Here is a 17,599-nt window from a genome sequence, read left to right as displayed (position 1 = left end):
GACTTTGCTCCTTTGAGATGCAGGTGATTACATTTAAAAGTCAAAGGGAGAAAATAAGATCCTTCAAGGCTATAGGTGAGGAAGCTGACTCCAAAGTTTAGCTTCCCAGAAGCACTGAAGTCCTGATGGGCAAAAGTGAGCTTTATTTTTTGAAATAGCTCTTGTGAACTAGAAAATAAGACTGCAGTATTGAAGGTTCTTCCAAAACACAAACCTACCCAGTGTTCCTTAGGTGCGCTTATTCAGACTTAACCCGTGCCTTCCGTCTGCCCCACCTCACATCCTCTGCCACAAGACCACCAGGGGATGTGCAGACAAGGCTTCAGTGTGACAAGGGAGGTCAGGGTAATGTTCTTAGAGATGTGCCATGGAGAAACAGAAAGCCTGTGGTGACTAGGGATCCCCTCTGAGGCACAAGGCTGTGCCGGAGAATTGAATGAGGAGGCAGCTATGTTCGGTGAGAAGGTGAGAAGAGACCGGTCCTGGAGACAGAAGGTGCCAGGTGAGTGTGGACAGATGGCCTTAACAAGCATTCCACTCCTTAGGAGTTCCTCACAGGACTCTCAACCTGGACTATTATGAAGCACCCCCACCTCCTCCTTTCTGGTTGACAATGGGCTGGGGGTGGAGCTCAGTGGCGGAGTGCTTGGCTAATGCACAAAGCCCTGGTCCACATAAATGGGGAGGGGGGCGCTGAAGACAAGAGTCCATTGTCATCAGTGGCTACACACAAGTTCAAAGTCAGTTTGGACTAAACACATGAAGCACTGTCTAACAAAAGACCAGTAGGGGTTGGGAATTTAGCTCAGTGGTAGAGCAGGCCAGCGTAAGGCCCTGGGTTTGGTCCTTAGCTTCGAAGGAAAAAAAAAAAAAAAGACCAGTGAAAATTTGTATGGTGTGCTTCAATTTGCTGTTAAACAACAAATGTGTTGACAGTTAGCTGTGTGTGGAGGGTGAGTCCAAGCCAGTTGAGTATTTCAGACGGTCATGTTCATGTATCTGTTATGGTCAAAGGGCATGTTCACAGTTATTTCTCCTCTGATTGGCACAACAGCCCCAAGCTAAGACAGCAAGGCAGTTATTAGCTCTTCTGTACAGACTGGAGAGACCACAGTCTTTAGGGAAGAGGCCATGACTTCCAGGCCCTGGAATTCACATTCCATTTCATCCCACCCTCCTTTGTTACTTGTTTATTAGTATTGCAGGCATTACACAGGCCACAGGTAACTGTCCGCTTTCTCTTGATCCCCAAACGCTCCACATACAATATACAACTGATTATATTTGGCTAGTGGAAATGTGTATCTGTCTGTCTGTCTGTATACCTACATGTGCAGCATGCATGTTGTCACAGCATACTTGTAGAAGTCAACTTGAGAGAGTCAGTTTTTTCTTTTGACCATGTGAGTTCTGGGGATCCAACTCGGGTTGTTAGGCTTGGCAGCAAGCACCTTTACCCACAGAGCCATCTCACCAGACCTTAACGAGTGTTTTTAAGTAAGCATGGAATATTTGTATCGCCTATTTGCATTTCCTATAGGTCGGCAGTAGAAGATAACCCTCGCAGCAAATAAAACCCTACACACTCTTCTAGAGGGAAAGCTCTTTTGGATATTTTCCAGAAATGAACACACACACACACACACACACATAAAACATCAACCAAATCTAGAAAGCAGAAAAACCCGGCAGAGTCAGAGCAAGTTAACCCAGAGGTACCTCAAATGGTCAAAAGGGAGGTCATGAATAAGATGCAGGCAGAAGGTGGTGAGACTGGGTGGCCGTATGAAGGGATCCGTTTCAGAAAGCACGGTGGTTTCAAAAGCATATGTATGCTCACGTGACTCTAACTCTTGAGAAACAAAATGGAGATGCCCTGCCACCAAAACAAGCTAGATAAGGATTTCTATAGGTAAAGTTCTTCTTGTGTTTTTCGAGATGGTTTCTCTTTGTAGGCCTGACTATCCTGGAACTCGCTTTATAGACCAGGCTAGCCTCAAACTCAGAGATCCACCTGTCTCTGCACTCCAGTACTGTGATTAAGGGCATGCGCCACCACTGCCTAGCTGGTAAGGATGTTCTTCAGGGCATGTTTGAATGGACATTGTTAAGGGCTTTGAAGGCTGTTCAGACAACACTCGGCCATTTGGGAACCTCTCTTGGATTACCACTTGTTGAGTTTGTTTTTGATGGATGAGGGGTAGCAAATATAAAAAGATTTGAACATGGACCACACATATACAAATGTTAAGTCCTCTTTTACAGGAAAGTAATAAGGTTAAATAAAAGAAATATTACAGCACTTGGATTTTAATTTACTTGGTTTATTAGTTTTGTCCTGCTCTCATCCCTGTAATAAACTAATAAAGGATATTGTAATAGAAAAAAGTTAAGAACTTTTCTTAGCCAGATGGTGGTGATGTAGTGAGGCAGAGGCAGGCAGATCTCTGAGTTTGAGGCCAGCCTGGTCTACAGAGGGAGTTCTAGGACAGTCAGGGCTACACAGAGAAACCCTGTCTTCAAACAAATCCTTCACACAGAGACCACTGAGAAGGCTCACTCAGTAGGTAAAGACACCAGCCGCCAAGGCTGAGGGTCTGAGTTCGAGCCCTGTGACCCACGTGGTGGGAGGAGGAAGCTGACTTCTCTGACCACCGCACCTGCACAGGGGAATGGATGCACACAAGTAAATAAAAAAGAACTTTCCACATGCTCTTAGCTCCTCTACTGTGGAATTGTGTGTAATCGCGTGTTTCTGTATACAGCACCTATGTCACCTATCTTTGTGTATGTAATAAAAATGTTGGCTCTTAAGTACTGTGTCTTCACCCAATTTTTAATTTTCCCAAGAGTTCTTGGATTTGAATGATAAAAGGTTGCCATAAGGAGCCGCTCTAGTAATTAACCAGTTCTTTAATAAAGCCTCAATTACTTTGTTTTCCTGATAAGGAGGGGGGGAAAACTGTTCTGAGAGTTACATTCGACATCTGGGTTTCCTCCTAACAGCTGGCTACCTAATGAATATTCATCAGCCTTAGAGGCTGCAGACCATTAATAAACCAGTAGATGTAAAGCAGAAGCAATCTTCGTCAGCTTCAAATGAGATCGGACGCAATGTGCTGCGAAGTGTCATTGCCGCATTGAATTGAGTTTGAGACGTTAACGATTCCATACTGCTTCTGTATCGCCTTGCTTCGAAAACCCTGCCCAGACTGCTGGCCGTGTTTCCGTGTCCAACTTTGTTCCTCCCTGAGTGCCTGATAAGAAGTTTACAATGTCCGTGTTTGAAAAGTCTTCCATTTTGTTCTCCTAAATTACAGCCTCATCACCAAGACTCTAAAATGAAGGCATCATCCCCGTTAGAAAAAGGTAGGGAGGGTGTCGACGTCAAATTGGTTTTGTGTGTCTCCTGGGGAGCTAGCAAATTCTTAGAAACCTATGTACATAACAAGAAACTTGGGTTTGGTGTTTGTTGGGTCCTTTTGAGGGACTCCTCCCCCACACCCCTCCCCCACCACACACACATCCGGGTAGGCAATACCTTCATGTGACTCTGGTGTGTGCTCACAGCCCAGGGTCAGCAATGCCTCCGTGTGACTCTGGTGTGTGCTCACAGCCCAGGGTCAGCAATGCCTCCGTGTGACTCTGGTGTGTGCTCACAGCCCAGGGTCAGCAATGCCTCCGTGTGACTCTGGTGTGTGCTCACAGCCCAGGGTCAGCAATGCCTCCCTGTGACTCTGGTGTGTGCTCACAGCCCAGGGTCAGCAATGTCTCCCTGTGACTCTGGTATGTGCTCACAGCCCAGGGTCAGCAATGTCTCCGTGTGACTGGTGTGTGCTCACAGCCCAGGGTCAGCAATGTCTCCGTGTGACTCTGGTGTGTGCTCACAGTCAGCCTTCATGTTTCCTGGGTGAGGTCTAGACAGGCAGTTCCAAGAAGCCTTGCCTGAGGTTATTTCCCAGGTGAGAGATGGAGCCTAGGCCTCTGCACTTTATCAATCAAACATGAGCCGTCGTGAAGATGAACACTTAAAAGAAATCCCACACTAGCTCAGAATTGAGAATTTCCTACAGCACCCTTGGCTCAGTTCTCATCCAAGTACTCGGGTGTTTGGGAGAATGCCAGGACAACGGGAAGAGTAAACTCCTGGAGGCTCTTTCAACTACCTTCTGGATTTCACTGGACTAATCCTTTTTTGTAAAGACATGGTCTCATACAGTCCAGGCTGACCTTAAATTTACCATGTCACTGAGGACGACCTTAAACTGACCATCCTGCCTCCCCTCCGTGAGTGCTGGGATTACATATGTGCACCAACACACCCTGTTTATACGACACCAGGATGAGCCAGGCTGGTACCTGAATTACCTCTCCGGCACACCTTACCCTTTAACTCACAGTGAAATATACTTTTGTTCTAAGTGTATAACATGGTAAATATGTGTATATAAGCACACAGTACTATAACATTTACCTTTTTTGGTTTTGTTTTTTGAGACAGGGTTTCTCTGTGTAACAGTCCTAATTGTCCTGGAACTAGCTCTTGTAGACCAGACTGGCCTTGAACTCCCGAAGATCCGCCTGCCTCTACCTCCCGAGTGCTGAGATTAAAGGTGTGTGCCACCGCCCAGCAACATTTATCATTTTTTAAGCAGACAGCTTAATGACATTGGGTCACTCATTGCCACAGAGTTGTCACTACCATCCATCCTCTTGAGTCTCTCATCTTCCCCAACAAACACTAATTTCCCAGCCGTCTCCCTCCTCTGAGCTGCTGGTGGCCACCATCCCGCCCTCTGTCTCTTGAGTGTGCTCTGAGTATCTCATGCTATATAGTATTCATTCTGTGTGACTGGTTCATCTCAGTGTCCTCGGGACCCTCTCATGTCATTTCATGCCTCAGGCTTTCACCCCTTTTTTAAGGCTGACTAATGTTTCATTGTCTGTATCCGCCATGTTTTAGTTATTGTTCATCTACAGATGGGTGCTTGAGTCATTTCCGCTCTTTGCAAACAGGGATGCGTTGCAGGTACTATAAAAATGTCTGTTCCACTCTCTGCTTGCAGTTAAGTACTCACCTAGATGTGGAATTACTGTACTATATATAGTTCTGTTTTGTTGTTGGTTTAGATGGGAGCCTCTTTGTGTTATCTGGACCAGTCTTGAACTCAGAGGCAGCTATCCTCCTGCCTCAGCCTCTCCTGACTAACCATTATGTTTGCTGGAGAGATGGCTCAGCAGTTTAGAGCGCTGCCTGCTCTTCCAAAAGTCCTGAATTCAATTCCTAGCAGCCACATAGTGATCCACAACCATCTGTAATGAGATCTGGTGCCCTCCTGAGGAAGAGACCTGGTCAGTTGTCCTCATCAAAACATTCATTTTAGATCAGGAAACCCAATGTGGACAAGTTTAACAGAACCGCCATATACGAGCCGCCCACACATGCTTCAGCACTGCCAGGGCATCAATTTCATTTCATTTCTTTTTTAATAAATACAGCTTGCCTGAAGATCAGAGAGTAAAACAGCCCCACTGGTCACCCTTACAGACCAGGCAGCGGTGACATACACCTTTAATCACTAGTTGCCATAGAAACCGGGTGGTGCATGCCTTTAATCCCAGTGGTGCACACCTTAAATCCCAGCCCTAGAGAGGATTATAAAACAGGAGGAGGCGGCTCTTATACACACAGTCTCATTCTGAGATTCCTGAAGGCTGGAGCACCATTTTTGGACTGAGGTCTAGGTAAGAGCTTTTCTGACCTTTAGGTTGAACCCCAGTTTCTATCCCTAAGTTTTTATTAATCTACAACAGGCAGAAGAAGCACCTAGGTCAGCTAGTCTGGAGGAGAGCGGCAGAAATAAGAAGATAGACCATACCTCAATAAAGTAGAAGGAAAGAAAACACTCCCCAGAGCCATCCTCTGACCTCCATGACCTCCACAGGTATGCCCTATGGTACACACACACACACTCATCGCAGCCAAGTTCCCAGACTTGATGATGATCATGACTTAACAGAACCTCAGCCCGCTTCCTCCAGCGTTTTCTTACTCAACCGCCTCTCTGCGGTCTCAGAGAACAATTTGTAGGAGTTGCTTCCTCCCTATGTGGATTCCTGGAATTGAACCCAGGTCCTTGGGCTTGGCAACAGTTGCCTTTGCCTAGGGTGCTCTCTTGACAGCCCTCCTCTTTTTAATGTTATCTGCCTAATTCCTTATACTAGCTAACATTCTTTTTCACACTGTTCCTTGCAGATTGTCCCTCTGTCCCAAGATAATATAGGCAACATGAAAGCAAGATCTCTGTGCCGGCATCTCTGATGCCAACCCAGGGCCTGGCCCTTGTGCTTAATAAATCACCCCCTTTAGGGTACAAAACACGTACCCTCAACTACAGAAGACAAAGGGGATGTGTGGAACGAACCGAACTGCAGTTCATCCTGAAGAAACCCTAGGGAGAAGAGTCAGGTGGATTCTGAGAGACATGAGGACAGCGAAGGAACTAGCCCAGGGGATGACCGGGTAGACAGCAAGCACTCAATAAAAGAAGCTGTTGGGCTTTTATTATCATGTGTTGTTAGCCAGGAAGACGACCTGGCCCCTAGGATTTGAGAGTGTTCTTTCGCAGTGAAAGCATCCCTCTTGCCTCTCTCTGACCCCAGAAAACAATCCTCCCTTGAGCCTGAAAGCCGCCCCTCCCGACCAGCCAAGGTCCAGCAGCTGTGTGTTTTAGCAGCCCCACCCCCATCCTGCTGCTTCTAAAAATCCTCAGGCCCCAACTCCCCGCAGGATTGGCCTCTGCTTCCTTTGTTCACTTTGTTTGTTTGAAGCCCTTCTCAGGCCCCGAGAAATCAATAAGCCCGCTTGCTGCTGACCCTGAGAGTGGCTCTTTTCCACTCTCCTCTGGGAGGCTGGGCTCACTCCAGCCCACCGGCAAGTAAGTAGTGAGGAACCCAGCTCCGCCTGCAAAGGAAGGGTCCTTGTAAGTATTCAAGAGGCACAGGTTTAGCTGGCTGGGGATTCCCTACCCAAGCTGTCATAAGATGAAATGGAAGCAGGCGTCCAGGTTGGCGTGATGAATACGCTTCAAGTTGGGCTTGCTTCGATAGGGTTATCCGTCACAGAGCAAGTGAATTATTTAGGAGACCGCTTTTTATGGTGGGGTTTCATTTAAATTTTGCCCCTTGATGTACGTATATAAAAATGACTAATCTGTCGGACACTGCTATTGTACGCCAGCATCTATCACTATAGAGCCTCTTTCTCATAATTGGTTTATTAATTATAGCATCTTAATGATCTGTTTAAAATAAATAAACCATTTGCACCATTTCAAAGGTATTTTGTGAGGCTCAGCTGATATTAAAATAGCACCGGCCTTATGTGCCTCTTCAGCAAGTGACCTAATTAGTTAATAAAGTAATTGAATATTAAAAAGGATGTTGCAAGTGATTAAAATTTAAGAGCCTTCAGAATGTTATTAAAGCTATAAATCATACATCAGGGTTTTAATTTGCATAGCTATGGAATTACTAATGGTCCCCGGTGCACGGGGGCGGGGGGGGGGGGGAGTTCAGCAATCAGTCCTTCAACAAAATGTTGGTGATATTCAGGCACCAAATTCTTTCAACCTCTTTGCAGAACCACATAGAAACCTGCGCTTGCCAAATTAAATGTCTAGCTGTTGACACTGCTGCCTGCTCCCTCGGGCAAGTATGTACATTTACACATTCATCCACGGCCCAAAAAGAAAAGAGAGGGAGGGAAGGAGAGAGAGAGAGGGAGGGAGGAAGGGAGGGAGGGAGGGAGGAAGGGAGGAAGGAAGGAAGCAAGAAGAAAGCAAAGGAAGGAAGGAAGGAAGGAAGGAAGGAAGGAAGGAAGGAAGGAAGGAAGGAAGGAAAAACCAAAACCTTGTTGGAGGCCAGGTGTTGGGCCTCATGAGAAGAAAACAGGTCCATCCCTCCTCTTGGAGATTTCACTCTGTAGCTGGACATCATCAGCCATGGTGTGTGTGTGTGTGTGTGTGTGTGTGTGTGTGTCTGTCTGTCTGTCTGTCTGTCTGTCTGTCTGTCTGTCCCCACCGCTTTGGATAATTCTAAAGGCGCCCAGGAGTTATGAAGGAAAGATATCTGCCGGCAAATGAGCCCGTCTGCTAGAATAGGGAGGGAACTCCTGATCACAGGTCGAGCCTGGGCTTCTCTGCAAAGGCTTTGGGTGAGGCTTGCCCAAGACAGACAGACTTGAATCTGCCAGTAGAGCATAGGAAGGACTGGCTAAAATTGTTTCTTCAACAGTCATCATGCCTTCCTCGATACAGGAATCCTGACCGTGGTGAACAAGATGCTCAGAGAACACAGATCCAGGCCTAGGGACAGCCAGTCATTGTAATTCTATTCCACTCTGCCTATGGTTGGTTTAAGGTAGTTGTGCTTTGAGGAATACTAGGACGCTTCTAGAAGAATTTTTCTTTTTGGTGGAGGGAAAAAGACCTTTTCTGTGCCCTTGGATGATATCGTAAGTAGAGGTGATATTTGGAGCTAGAGCAGCCATACTGACACCATGAGGTAGAGGTCAAAGAAAACAAAAACAAAAAATCATAATTCACACACGCACTAAACTCAAACCCTGCTTGATTTTTTTAACCAGCTATGGAAATTAAGTTTTGTGGTTTGTTTGTTTGTTTTTGGTGGGTGGGTGGATAGGTTCAGGACAGGGTTTCTCAGTGTAGCCCTGGCTATCCTAGAACTCATGCTGTAGACTAGACTGGCCTCAAACTCACAGATCTGCCTGCCTCTGCCTCCCAAGTCCTGGGATATAAAGGCGTGCGCCACCATCACCTGGCCAGAAACTGGGCTTCTTCTGTATGAAATCCCTCTCACTAGAATGCTCTGCTTGAGGCTTCTAGCATCTTACCAGCTGTGTTGGTCAACAGTACACAGACACCCTTGAGGGACAAATGAGAAGGTTAACTGAATTGGTTTTTTTTTAATACTTTTTTTTAAAAAAGACAACAAACTATCTTTTTTCATTTTATATACCAATTCCTACTCCCTCCTCTCCTCCTATTCCCTCCACTTATCCCCCACCTACCCCTCATTCACTCCCCAGAGAGGGTAAGGCACACTGCTTTGGGGAAGGTCCAAGGCCCTCCCTACTATATCTAGGCTGAGCAAGGTATCCATCCAAAGAGAATAGGTTCCAAAAAAGCCTACAAGCAGTAGGGATAAATCCTGGTGCCCCTGCCAGTGGTCCCACGGTCTGCCCCAGCCTTACAACTGTCACCCACATTCAGAGAGACTAGTTTGGATCTATGCTGGCTCCTTCCCTGTCTAGCTGGAGTTGGTAAGCTTCCATTAGCTCAGGTAGACTGTTTCAGTAGGTGTACCCATCATGGTCTTGACCTAAGGACTCATATTCTTAATCCTCCCACCCTTCAACGGGACTTTGGGAGCTCAGTTCAGTGCTCCAATGCACGTTTCTGCTTCTTTTTCTATCAGTTGCTGGATGAAGATTCTATGGTGATATTTAAGATAGTCATCAGGGCAAGGCCAATTCAGGCATCCTTTCCTCTATTGCTTAGGGTCTTAGCTGGGGTCATCCTTGTGGATTCCTGGGAATTTCTCTAGTGCCAGGTTTCTTGCTAGCCCCATAATGGCTCCCTCAATCAAAATACCTCTTTCTTTCCTCCATCTCAACTATCCCATTCCCTCAAGTTCTCCTCCCCACCTTCCTCCCCTTGTCTTCCCTTTCTGCCCGCCTTATCCCCCACCCCCCATGCTCCTGATTTTGTCAGGCTATCTTGTCTATTTCCTTCTTCCAGGTGGATCTATGTATGTTTTTCTTTGGGTTTACCTTGTTATTTAGCGTCTCTAGGCTCATGAATTATATATAGGCTCAATATCCTTTGCTTTACAGCTAGTATCCACTTATGAGTGAGTACATACCATGTTCATCTTTCTGGGTCTGGGATACCTCACTCAGAATGTTTTTTTCTAGTTCCATCCATTTGTATGCAAATTTCAAGATGTCATTATTTTTTACTGCTGAGTAGTACTCTAATGTGTAAATGTGCCACATTTTTTTTAATCCATTCTTTGGTTGAGGGTCATCTAGGTTGTTTCCAGATTCTGGTTATTACAAATAATGCTGCTATGAACATAGTTAAACAAATGTCCTTTTAGTATGACTGAGCATCTTTTGGGTATATGCCCAAGAGTGGTATTGCTGGGTCCTGAGGTAGCTTGATTCACAGTTTTCTAAGAAACCGCCATACTGATTTGCAAAGTGGTTGTACAAGTTTGCATTCCCACCAGCAATGGAAGAGTGTTCCCCTTACTCCACATCTTCTCCAGCATAAGTTATTGGTGTTTTTGATCTTAAAGGCTAACTGAATTGTCCGGGTGAGCAGAGATGACCTTCTGAACTGTGGCCACGTGGAAGAGAAGAAAGAGACGAGGACAAAGGCAAAGCTGCGGTCTCATGGACAGAGAGCCAACAGTGCATGTGGATGTTCAGGTACCTTGTTTCTGGGCATGGCACCTGCCATTTGTTTGTCGTGTGTTCCCTAAGCTCCAGGCAGAGTTTTATGCACCCCTTATTCGGTATCTCATGGGACAATTTTGGCCATGGAATCCTGTGAAGTACCACCAGCCATTACCAGGATTGAATTTGGTTGCATTTCCCAAGTCAAAGCCAGCAGTGTCTCCCATGCTGGATGGAAGCATTGCCAGTTCCTCCTAAGCCCTCAGCCTGCCTGAGCGAGCATAGGTGAGAGTACTGCTTCCAGGTTCTGCTCCAAAACACACACAGCAAACATAGTACACGCTGGGATAAACTGGAGGGAATCTGAGGTACACATGTGGGAGCTGGCAAAAAACAAAAACACTTTCAGTCTTTTTTTTTTTTCTTCCTAATCAGGCTTTCCCTGCATAGTCCTGGTTTGCCTGGAGCTAACTGTGCAGACCATTCTGGCCTTGAACTCACCTCAGCGATCTGCCTGCCTCTGCCTCCCTAGTGCTGGGATTAAAGTGCACCACCATGTCTGGCTAGTACTCTTACTATTACATATAAAAGAAAACCAAATAGCCAAGTGTTGCACATCCTGATAATTCAGGCCCACAGGAGGCTGAGACAGGAGGACCATGAGCAGGGTGAGGGCAGAAGCTGGCTAGTGGAAGAGCAAACGGGACTACACTGCAAACACGCCTGCTTTGCACTTGCTTTAGTGTTAAACGGGTGGTGGGTTACAGAAGAAGTTATGTCTGGGTTATGGACAGCGAGGGGGAACAGAATCTGTGACTTTGGAGTCAAAGGTGTATGTAAATAAAGCCCTGGGTTTGTTTCAACTTAATAGCTGCTCATTTGTGGCTTCCAGAAGGGCCTTTGGTGTTGAGATTCCTGCAAGGATAATAGTTTTCTCAAAATGAAGCGTGAAACTTCCAGGTCCCTGGTCCAAGGTTCCCCATTACGGCAAATTGGTTTCGTTTCTTATAAGCAAATGTTACTAATGCTCCCTTTGCAGATGACATTTGAACTTTTTTTTTTTTTTAAAGATTTTTACGTATTATGTATACAGGGTTTTTCCTACCGGTATCCTGCAATCCAGAAGATGGCACCAGATCTCATTACAGATGGTTGTGAGCCACCATGTGGTTGCTGGGAATTGAACTCAGGGCCTCTGGAAGAGCAGCTAGTACCCTTACCCCCTGAGCCATCTCTCCAGCCCCTGCAGATGGCATTTGATTTCTGGCCGGGTGTTACCCAGCACACACTGACATTGTCTCTACGTTTATTGTCGTGCACAGTCGATCGCCGCAGCTGCCATAGGAGTTGTTTATAGACCGCCTGAAGAGGACTGTTTTCCCGCGCATAGTTACATATGTTAATGTAGACTCCTGCTTCAGATTGCTCAATTTTCCTTTCTCAGCTTCCTTTGAAGTCAAAGTTACGAAGTAAGTCAACTTACCCACAGGAAAGCGGTAGCTAAATCAAAACAAGGCAGGTGGTCCGTTCATGACCAAGGCAGAAACTGTGAGGTTGCTCTGAGTTCCACGGGGCCATGCGGCACAGGAAGGATGATGGAAGCATTGGGTTGGGTTCCTGTCGGTGGCAATAGCTGGTGACAAGCCATCCTGGCGACCAGTAGCTAATGCGTGAGCTGCTGCTTGCTGCCTCCAGAGTGTGCTTTCCACGTGACTCTAATTGGCCCACACAGGAGCGAAACCGTGACCCTTCCCTCATTAGCCACATGCACAGACCGGCTGAGCTAGCTCGCACTGGGTCACTGGGGTCTCTTGTAGGAAATTACCATCCCAGTGCCCCGTGGGCCTCTTGTAACCCCAGCTAATGAATGTCCCATGGAGCCTAATGGCCTTCCTGGAGATGCGAGCGTCTCCCCCAGCAGCAGATGGGATCTTCTAAAGGTTTAACCCAGGAGGAGCTAACTGATGGAGCGCAGAGAATTTGGGGGAGCCAAGAAATAGCATCACGGACACCTGTGTGCTGGGAAAAAGGAGGACACAGGACCAGTGTGGTGGGTCTGGTCTCAGGACACAGGATGCAAGCCCAGGGGAACCTTAGAACATCACACAGCAAGTTCAAGTATAAATGGCACCAAGATTAGCAGGCTACGTCACTAACATTTTAAGGTTTACTTTATTATGTCTGTGTCTGCCATACATGTGCAGAGGCTCAGGGAGGCCAGCAGTGGCCATCAGATGCCCAGCTGGAGACACAGTAGTCGTGAGCCACTGGACGTGGTTTCTGGGATCCGGAGTGGTATCCTCTGGAGACTAGTAAGCACCCTTAACCACAGCACCGTCTCTCTAACCCCTACTGCCAAATTTTAAAGATGAAAATGGTGTGTCCCTATTTTAGAGATGAGGAAACTGAGGCTCGGAAGTAATTAGTGAGAATCATGACTACATCATGAAACAGAAAGGGTTTTACTTTGCCGTGGCACACCGCCCCCCTACAGGCCTGAAGCAGTGGGGCTGATCAGTCGTGGGCAGGAACCTCCGAAATGATGGGTCAGATAAACCCTTCTCCTTATAAGTTGACCAACTTGGGTTTTTCGTTGTATTTATGGAAAGCAAACAAACATAACCATAACCCTGTTTTTAGTGATTCCTTTGAGAAATCAGCTGTGATTCCACACACCACATTCCTCTCCACCACGCTTGTTGGAGAAAATCATGCTTCAGGTAGGGAGGGGTAGGGAAGTCTTTTGGCGGTCTCCGCGTGTCGGGTGTAGATAAGCATTGACACACCCCGCCCTCACCCTAAAACAACGGCTCTTTTTGGTTAGTTATAGGCGCTTGTTTGAGTCATGAACATGTCTGCAGCCAGTTCTGGAGTGGTCACTCCGTTCTGCAGATGCAACCACTGTCTTAGCTGGGCTGAGAAACAAGGGCTTCCAGACAGCGGTGCAGGGTCCAGTCTCCTGCCAGCAGGGGGCGATGAGAATAGTGACAGACACTGAAGCAGGGGCTACCTCACTTCTAAGTTTATCCCTCCCCGGCTGCCAGCTGTTGGGCTGCCTGAGTTTAAGATTAGGTAAAGACAGCAGCCCTCATTGCCACAGGGCAGACCACCGTTTATTTTTTTTTTCTTGATGTCAAAGATTGTACACATTTAAGTATGGATTGCAGCTGGAGACGGGTCCTGCTGAGACCTCGTGAGGCAGTTTTCTTTAACCCACTGCCACCTAGTGGCAACTGAGCAGACTGAGAAACAGTTCTATCCAAGACTAGAAGACAAGTTCTTTCTTTTAGTTTCTGCTTACCCTACTCAGAAAGCCAGGGTAAAGATATATTTATTTACTGACTTTCTAAAACCTGGACAGTCTCTGATGTATGAAACAAAATTGGAATATGGGAATGACCAGACCTAGGCGGGTACCACCATGGACCAGCTTCCCTCTCCCTTTTGTGGTGGTTAGGAATTTACAAGGGCAGTTGAGCTCAGGTTAACCCATGTCTTTTAGAGCAGGGCACTGCATACTAAGTTAACTTGAGGAAGAATCAGTGTGATTCTGTGTCTCTGAGCATGTGTGTGTGCACTGAGGATGGAATTTAGAGATTCACACATGCTAGACAAGCACTCTGTCACTGCGCTATACCTGTCTTTGGAGTTTTAGAGTTTGGGTTCAGCTGTGTAGCCTAGGCTGGCTTCCAGGTCCTGAGTGCTGGGATGGCAAGCATATGCCATGTATGAGCTAGCTTGATGTTCATTTGTTTTACTGGGTACTGTGAAAGTACATAGGAGAGATTAAGTTACCAACATGGCAAGCCCTCAGGCTGCTCAGCTTCCATACATGCATGGAGGGAATCTGGGGCCCATTCACAGATTTCTGGAAGTTTATGTAGATCAGTTACTCCAGTGTGGAAAGACATTCAGAGTGGATAAAAACTGATGGTGACGTCAGCAGATCTGAGGAGAATGGATTAATGCCAGTGAAGACCAGGCAGAAGAAACCCACAGGGCAATTAGTACAGCTTTGGGGTGGGAGAATTCAAATTTGGGGGAACAAAGCTGCCTCAATGATGGGCACCCAGATGTGAGTTTTGGCATCAAAAAGACCCAAGATCACAGCATCAGGAGTACAAATGGCTAGAAATATTTCATTTGGTTATTTGTCTCTGTGATGCATGTGTGTGCATGCATTTGTGTTCGTGCCCAGGGTGCCCTCCTCCTTTACTCTTCCTCTTTCATTTGAGGCGGGGTCTCAGCCCTGAACTTGGACTCACGTTTTCTCAGCTAGGCTAGAAGGCAGCAAGCCCATGTCTCCTGTCTCTGTCCACCCAGGAGCTGGGGTTACAGGTGTATCAGGGGCACCCGGCTTGTTATGTGGGCACTCACATTTTAACTCTGGCCCTCATGACTGTAACTCTGAACTGCTGAGCCAACACTCCAGGCCCTGTGAAAATACTTTTAACTTTTGAGATGTGTGTTCTCTCTTGGTAACAGACCCACGTTTTTCCTGGGCTCCCCCAAATCAGCAGAGACCAAGCATCAAGCAAATGGATACAATCGTATTTATTACAGTTTCCAGACTCCCATTTGACACATACCAAAAGCGAACATTGCAAATGGAGGTTCCTAGCAGCAGGCCCCATCAACAGGAAGGGGCTCGGGTAACCTAACAAGGGATAATGTAAAGATGACACCAGTTGGGGTTTAGCAGTTGCTGTATGAGCACTAAAACCATAGCCATCCATCTTCAGCCCTTTCGTAAGACCATCAGCAAGTCAGGGTGCAGAGGGGACACGGTCGTCAGAGCCTTTACATGTCCGTACTGAGTAAACAAACCACTTTTTGGTTGCTGTCATTTTTTTTTTTTTTTAAGACAGTTTCCCTCTGTAGCTTAGACTAACCTGGATCACAGTGATCCTCCTGCCTCAGTCTCCTAGGGCTAGGATCACAGGTGTGAGTTTTTTAGGTCATGGCTTACTGTCCGCTTTCCGGTTGAGAGAACAGAAAGAGAAGGGAAGAGCTGCTGTGGCCCAGCTCAACACGACACGGCCAGTTCACCTGCAGCAACCCTGGGAGTGTCCAGACATTTCCTTCAGGGAGCTGAAAGCACGTCAGACACCTGCTCCCAAGGACTCACAACAAAGGCGATTGCAATGTGCCAGCAACCACAGTTTCAGCTGTCTGAAGGGACACCCTGTGTTTGCAGAAGGTGTTCCCATGGAGCTTGGACTCTGACAGCTTAAAGACCTCATAGGTCCTGAATTCATGAGTTTTCTCGCCCCCACCGTCAGACCACTTCTTGACAGAAGGCTTTCACCTTTATTAGGAGAGTGAACTGACAACCATTTGAAATGTACTCGAAACATGGGGAGTGACAGAGGCCCAACCCTTCTTCAGAAAACTGTCAGGAGCCTGAAGGCTTATCAAGTCCACCAATTTGCTAGAAAGTAACAGCAGACTTTCCCACACAGATCAGATGAGATGGTTTTGCTTTCAGCCACTGAGAACAAGCCTTCTGGGCAAGAAAGCCCTGGACAGGTGAACAGAGGTGCTGACAATGAGCCGCATGCATTCCAGACGTGGTTCAGGAGGAGAAAAAGGAAAATGTCTCTCCAACTACTCAGCTTATACTACCAGAATCTTTCCTCCCATCAACCTGACCTACACACAGCAACCATTTCATTCATAAAAAGGACAGAAGGGAACAAACGCTTTGGGGGAGCACCAATGACAGCGAGCTGTCTTCAAATAATTTTAATTTTTTCCTACAGGAAAAATCTGCAGGACATTTAAAGAAGCAATTTATAGAGCCAACTATATTTCATGATTTTGCCTAAGTGGCCGTTATGGAGAGAGTGCAAACAGAAACACAAACACCCACTTTGCACCATGCTGGGTTGATTTCTTTTTTCTTTAAGGGCAGAAGTGTCGGCACAGGTCTCTGGTAGGCCAATGAGGATTAAGGGCAGCTCAGAGGTGACCGCGACCTGACAACCTCTGAAGGGGCATGGGGCATTTTTTCCCTGTCAAGACAAACAGGGCTGCTCCTGATCTGACCGCAGCTCACTGCAAGGGTTCTGACAGGCAGCTCAGGTGAAAGCTGTGCCCATGTGGAGCACAAGAACAGCTCTGTGGGCACAGAATGGCACGTGGCAGGGCTCCGGCAGCCATCTCTTAACCACAGGGCACAGCAAAAGTTCCTACTTCCACATTAACATTGCCCATTTAATGCAGGCTACTTTCCAAACAGTATTTCCACCAAGAACAGGTTCAGCAGCTGCTGGCTCCTTCCCCAGCTTTTGTAACCTAGATGCTCAACATGTCTGAACCTGACCAGCATGTGGTCATCCCAAGTGGTGGTGTGAGCACCACCAGGAGCTTCTGCAAGCTGAGCACAAACAAAGCCAACAGACATGAGCAGACCACTCTGTCAAACCAGTCACCGCAACATGGGCAGAAATCCTGGCGTCTGTCACGGCTGACTGTGCCTGGAGGAGCCTGGCCTCCTTTGTCTTAGTCCTTGAACATCACCCAGGGCCCCGATCTATGATGCTGTCTCCTTTGTACTTGATCAGGAACCTTTAACAACCTTTTTCAGGAGATGATGCTTGCCTACTTGTAATTTCTATTCAAAATTCCACAAAAACTGTGGCTAAACTTGTAACACTTCTAGCTGAGTCAGAGGTGGTGGGACACCCATTTGGTCCCAGCACTCGGCATGCAGACGCAGGCAGATCTGTGAGTTTGAAGTCAGCCTGGTTTACATAGTGAGTTTCAGACCAGCCAGGGAGACATAGTGAGACTCTATCTCAAAAAACAAAGCAAAGTGAAAAAAAAAAACAAAAACAAATGAAAACCCAAATAAAATGGATGGATCTAGAGAAAACACCATATTGAATGTGGTAACCCAGAAAGACAAATATCATATGTACTCACTCATAAGTGGCTTTTAGACATAAAACAAAGAAAAGCAGCCTACAATTCATAATCCCAGAGAACCTAGACAACAAAGAGGACCCTAAGAGAGACATACATGGATCTAATGTGCATGGGAAGTAAGAAAAGACAAGATGTCCTGAGTGAATTGGGAGCGTGGGCATCATGGGAGAGGGTAGGAGGGGAGGG

Source organism: Alexandromys fortis, unplaced genomic scaffold (assembly GCF_014885135.2).
Source record: "Alexandromys fortis isolate MF-2015 unplaced genomic scaffold, M_Fortis_MF-2015_v1.1 scaffold_11, whole genome shotgun sequence".
NCBI classification, from domain to species: Eukaryota; Metazoa; Chordata; class Mammalia; order Rodentia; family Cricetidae; genus Alexandromys; species Alexandromys fortis.
The sequence above is the reverse complement of the archived record's forward strand: the minus strand, read 5'-3'. Positions refer to the sequence as shown.